General features: G+C 45.6%; 1 protein-coding gene across 1 annotated transcript in view; it reads left to right on the top strand.

The window, feature by feature from the left end:
- The window catches only part of LAPTM5 (lysosomal protein transmembrane 5), a 43,347-nt gene that overhangs the window by 1,181 nt on the left and 36,166 nt on the right, over nt 1-6,000 (top strand). The window lies entirely within an intron of this gene.

Raw genomic sequence — 6,000 nt, 5'->3', positions numbered from 1 at the left:
AATGTAGAAATGCAGCTCTCTGAGAGAAAAAACAAGAACCCTGAGCTACTTGAGCAAAATGAGATTCCTTCCAGCTCTGGTGGGAAAAAAAAAAGATGAATTCGGAGGCAGCAGATCTTGGTTTGAACCCTGGCTTTGCCATTCACACCTTTTGTGACCTCTGGCAAGTCATTCACCTTTCCCGGCCTCAATTTCATTATCTGCAAAATGAAATAGTTGGATGAAATGATCCCGGAGATCCTTCCCAGCTCTAAATCTATAAGCCTATCAATTCAAGTATATATTAACGGTAATTAGGAAGGACACTGGTGACATAGATCAAGTCCTGATGGGTGCCACCAGGATGGGGAGGGGCCCCCAAGATCATGGTTGATCAAAGGCATTGGAGGTGATTGGGTGGATAGATGGTGCAGTGGATAGAGTACTGGGCTTGGAACCAGGAAGGCTTATCTTCTGAGTTCAGAATCTGGCCTCAGATACTTACTAGCTGTGTCACTCTTGGCAAATCATTTCACCCTGTTTGCCTCAGTTCCTCATCTGTTAAAAAATGAGCTGGAGAAGGACATGGGAAACCACTCTGGTATCTTTGCCAAGAAGATCCCAAAGGGGATCACAAAGAACCAGACAGGATTGAAACGACTCAACAATAGAAATGAGTGTAAGACTCCACTGGTCATACAGGGATGAGTCCTCCCCTCAAAGGGATTACAGTCTAACCAGGGGACAAAACAGGAGAAGAAGAAGAAAAGAGAAGTTAGGAAGCCAGGCATATAATTATGTGCTGTAGGAGTTCATAGGAGAGATCACTAACTGGTTGGAGTGGTCAGGAAAAGCTTCATGGTAGGGAAAGGGTAGGAGGTGAGCTGATCCTTAAAAGCTTAGAAGGTGAAGACTGGATAAGGATGATGAGAGAAGGAGACATCCTGGAAAGGAGGAATGGTGCAAGTAAGAGAGAAGAGGCGGGAACAAGCCTGGGATATTTGAGCGATAGTGATAAACCCAAACTGACAGAAGAATGAGGTTTAGAGCGGGGCATAGATGAGATAAGGCTAAGGGTGACCAGATCCTGAAGAATAATAATAGCTTACCATTATATGGTACTTTAAGGTTTGCAAAACATCTCATACACACACACATATGTGTGTATGTATGTATACACACACAAACATATATATATATATATACACATATATCTCATTTGATCTTGATCTCTTGTGAAGCAGTACTATTATTGTCTTTGTTTTTCAGATGAGAAAACTGAGACTTGGAAAGTTTAGATCAGGGGTGGGGAACCTGTGGCCTCAAGGTCACATGTGGTCCTCTAGGTTGTCAAGTGTGGCTCTTTGGCTGAATCCAAAAGTCACAGAACAAATCCCCTTAATAAAAAGATTTGTTCTGGAAAACTTGGGCTCAGTCAAAATGCCTCATCTAAGGACCTAGAAGGCCACACTTGACCTCAAGGCCGCAAGTTCCCCACCCCTGGTTTAGATGATATGATCAGATTAGCATGTGAAGAGCTTTCTAGTGTCTTGTATAGGTTGTATTGGAAAGGCACAGCAGGAAGCAGGAGATTAGATTGGAGACTGTTGCCATAGTCCAACTGAGAGGCAAGGACCAGGGCTCTGGGTGTGAGTGGTCATCTGACCCATGGGGCAGCCTTCCCTGGAAATATCCCATAAGTACAAAGGCTGGCATTCACAAACCTAGACCATTCTGAGAGTGTTCCCAAAAGTAACAAATGTGTACGTGCCCTGGGCTGGGCTGACACAGCAGCAGGCATCTGGATGGAAAAAAATGCAGTCAATCCAGATGTTTCTGCCTTGCTTAGAGCTGGAGTCACTACCCTCCATCACTCTGCCTAGCCATTGTTACTCACGAACCTAACCCTCCTGGGAGTAGCAGACCAGTCAATTGTGTAGCCATTGCCCACAAGAAAAGGTCCCTTGGGTCTGCAGAGACTAAGCCCTGTTATCTGGAGAGGGTATGGCTTTCCTGGTTCACTTGGGTAATTATGGCTGGTTCAGCCTGGGGAACACATAATCACAGAACCCCTGAGTTGGAAAGGACCTCAGCGGCCATCCAGCCCAACTCTGTGCTTAATCTAGCATCCCTTCTACAAAATTCCCAATGGGTTGCTCTCCACCTTTGCTTGAAGACTGCTAATAAGGGGAAGTGACTACCCCTGGAGACACCCCCTTTATTTTTGGACAGCTCCAACTGCCAAGTTCTTCTTTTGATTCATCCTAACTAAATCTGCTGTTCTATAACTGCCTTCCATTACTTCTGGTTTTTCCAGGGAGAACAAGGCTCTCCCCTCTTTTCACAATAACCCTTCACATTCTTGAATGCAGTTACCATGTCCTCCACTATATCCTCTCTTTTCCATTCTAAACACTGTAAGTTCCTTTAACCAGCCCCAATAGGGTACCATCTTGAGGCCTTTTGCCATCCTAGTTGGTTTCCACTGGCTGCTCTTTAGCTTATCATCACCCTTCCTAAAATGTGGTACCCAGATCTGAACACAATCCATAGGCTAAATATGGTCTGCCAACGGCAAGTGATGGGGTGCGGATGGAGTGGAATATTGCCCCCATGTTCCTGGAAGCCATGCCTCTCTGAATGCAGCCCAAGATAGCATTGGCTCTTTTGGTTTCCACAGCATACAGTTGATTCATAGGGAACTTGTGGTCCTCTAAAACCCCCAGATTGTTCTTCAAATGAATTGCTAACTATAGCCAGGTTTGCCTGCTGGTACCCAATCATAATGCAACTTGGAGCCTGCTCTTTGCCAGCTGTGGCCTCTGACATGGTAGGTTCCCCACACCTGGCCAGGAGGTGTAACTGGAAGCTCCCTGAGTCAGACCAGCTACATGGTTGTGGGAGGCAGTGTGGTATATACAGTGGAAAGACCACAAGCTTTGGAGTCAGAAAGTCTGGCTTCAAGTCTTACTTCTGACACTCAGCGGCTTTGTGACTTGGGGCAAATCATTTAAATTTCCTGGACCTCAGTTTCCTTAACTATAAAATGAGGGGGTTGGATTGGATGGCCTCTTAGGTCACTTCCAGCTGTAGATTCATGACCCTGAAGGACACTGTATGCAAGGTGACCTATGTGTGGCCAGGTGGGTTAAAATGTCAGTATTTTAAGCCCAAATCTTATGCAAAGAGGACTTTGGTCCCTGAAATGTGTTCACAGCATAGTTAGAGGCAAGGAGCTTCTGTAAAGCTGTCAGGATGTGCTCAGATTACTCATCTCACCCACACCAATGATTGAGGAAGAATTTCCCAGGAATAATTTATTCATTGATCTTATTTGGAGGAGATCAATGAGGGAGAGGAGTCACGGCCATTGCCTTGGGACCAGGCGAGGCTCTGCTGTAAAAGGACAATGGAACTCGGGAGATTGGTGTGTGTGTGTGTGTGTGTGTGTGTGTTTCCAAATGAGGTTAACTCCCATTTCTAATCGGATGATGATGACATCATTTGAGACAAGATACGAGGGATGCTGGCAGAGCAGGGACTGAAAACATTTCCTCCACTGGCCTCCCGAGGTGCTGCCAAGAATGCCCTAGAAATCCATTGCTTTGGTTTAACTAAGACACAAGAGAAGCTATGTAGCGCCCTGGAAAAGACTCTTGCCTGGCCATCAAAAGCTTTCATTTGAGTCCTGACTTTCCCCTTGTTAGCTGTGTGACTTTGGGCAAAATACTTGGCCTTTCTGAGGCCCGGCTTCGCTCCCGTGTGATGGGGATGAAATGACAGTGGTCCCATTGTCAAGTCCCAAATAAACGTGAGTCACTTATCGAGGCCTCGGGAGGTCACGTGCGAAGGAGGAATCAATCAATTGGAATCAGAAGACGGGGACTTGAAACTCCACTTTGGCCCCCAGCCCAGTGCTTCTTCTGCCCCATTTAAAGTGGATTCACTTTATGTATCTTGACCTTGACCCTGGACAATCCTGGAGCTGACACTAATGGACCCTTTGCAAAGTCCCATGGCAGAGACTCTGTTCCTTCTCCAAAGTCTCAGGAGCAGAAACTCAGCATTCACGATGAGGATGGACCATGAATTTCAAATGTTTCTGCTTGCCCCAGATCTCCAGGGTTGCCCATCTAGGAAATATCCTCCAAACGTCCAATACTTCCTATGGTCCTAACTAGAATCGGTCTCTTCCTTGGTCTATTCCTCCAAAACGGCAGGCTTCCCACCTTACCTTATAATTGTGTGACCCCACCCACTAGACTGTGAGCTCTGGGAGAACAGGGCCCAGGTGTGAGCTGCCTGCATCTCTCTTTGTGCCCACTAAAGATTTGAATACAGCCAGTGCCCAGGGTTTCTTGAATGACTGAATGAGTAGAATGAACAGCCTATGGGAACTAAGAGAATGAGCTGTGGGGAAGGTAGAAACTGAAGCCCGACAGCCTCTGGGCAGCTTCCTGAGTGACATTTGAAAGTTGATGTTTGTGGGATAAAAATAGCTTCTCGACTGTTTGTCAGGGACAGCAGCCGAGCATCTGCTGGCAATCAGTGCCCTTATTTAGCCGAGTGTGGCGGAAATCAGCAGCCCCTCGGGCACACTGTGTGTGCTCAGGAGAAAGGACTGGCCTGGTATCTTGCCACTTTGGGTGCTTCCTTTTTCTCTTGCTCAACTTTTTTGCAATGATGATGATCAGGTGAGCAACCAAAGGAAGGGTGGAGAGAGGATGAAGCTTCTCTGCCTTCATTCCTTCCTCCCAGTGGGGTGGCCCATCAAAGAACACCAGAGACAGAGTGTATTTGGGGTGCCCTCCTGCCTCCTTCTCTGTGCCCCTCTTTCTCTAGGGTGCTCAGTACCCTCATGCTGCCTCTGCTCTGGCCCAGATTCCTTGGAAGTATTCATAAACTCTGGGTCCTTCCTGTATCCCCCACTGTTTAAAACTGGCCTATGTGCCATGTGACAGGGACTCAGGGTCAGGTTCTTGTACTTCCGAGTGAATCTGTACCATCAATTACTCAACAAGCCTCTTTTTTTTTTAAATTAAAATTTTTTTAATTAAAATTTTTCAAGGAACAAAAATCTATTTTTTCTCCCTTCTCTCTTCTCTTGAGGTGGGGAACAAAATCAAAAACCTTCCTAAAAAAGAGACAGTAAAACAAATTCCCACACTGGTCATGTCCAAAATCTTAACAGGCATTTACTAAACTTTTGCTATGTGTCAGGTGCTGTGCTAAGCATTAGGGATACAAAGAAAGGCAAAAATAATTCCTGCCCTCAAGGAACTCACACTCTATTGGGGGTGGCAACATGTACATATATAGGTGTATACAAGCTACATACAGAGTAGATGGAAGAGAATCTGAGCAGGGAAGCATTAGCAGCTGGGAGAGCCAGGAAAGGTTATCTGCAGAAGGTGGGATTTCAACTGATTAATCAATCAATCAACATTTATTAAACACTTGAGCTGAGTCTTGCAGGAAGCCAGGGAAACTAGAAGACAAAGGTGAGGAGGAAGAATATTCCAGGCAGAGGGGATAGCTAGTGCAGAGACATGGTGCTGGGAGGATGGAGTGTTGTGTTTGAGGAACAGCAGGAAGGCCACAGTTGCTGGATTGGGCTTCATGTGGAAAGGAGCCAAGGGTAAGAAGGCTGGTGAGGTGGGAAGGGGCCAGCTTGTGAAAGGCTTTCAATGTCAAAAGAGGAATTTATATTTGATCCTGGATGTAATAGGATTCCACCGGAGTTCATTGAGAAGAGGAATGACACGGTCAGACCTACATTAACAACATTGTTTAAAAAATTGAGGATTTAAATTCTCTCTTCCCCCATTTTCCCCTATCCCCCAGTTCTAAAAACTGAAAATGAAAGTCTACAGACTCAGCAAACCATATTAGCTCTCCCTATAGCTTCTGATGTGTCTGTGGAAAAGTCAATGTTTAGTGCAAATCTGAAAAAGAAAGAAATCTAAAACCCTTGTAACAAATATGCATAGTTAAACAAAATAAATTCCCACATTGACCATG

This window comes from Vombatus ursinus, unplaced genomic scaffold, assembly GCF_900497805.2.
Source record: "Vombatus ursinus unplaced genomic scaffold, bare-nosed wombat genome assembly UNPS02014775.1, whole genome shotgun sequence".
Classification (NCBI taxonomy): Eukaryota; Metazoa; Chordata; class Mammalia; order Diprotodontia; family Vombatidae; genus Vombatus; species Vombatus ursinus.
This window is presented reverse-complemented; position numbering and strand designations above follow the sequence as displayed.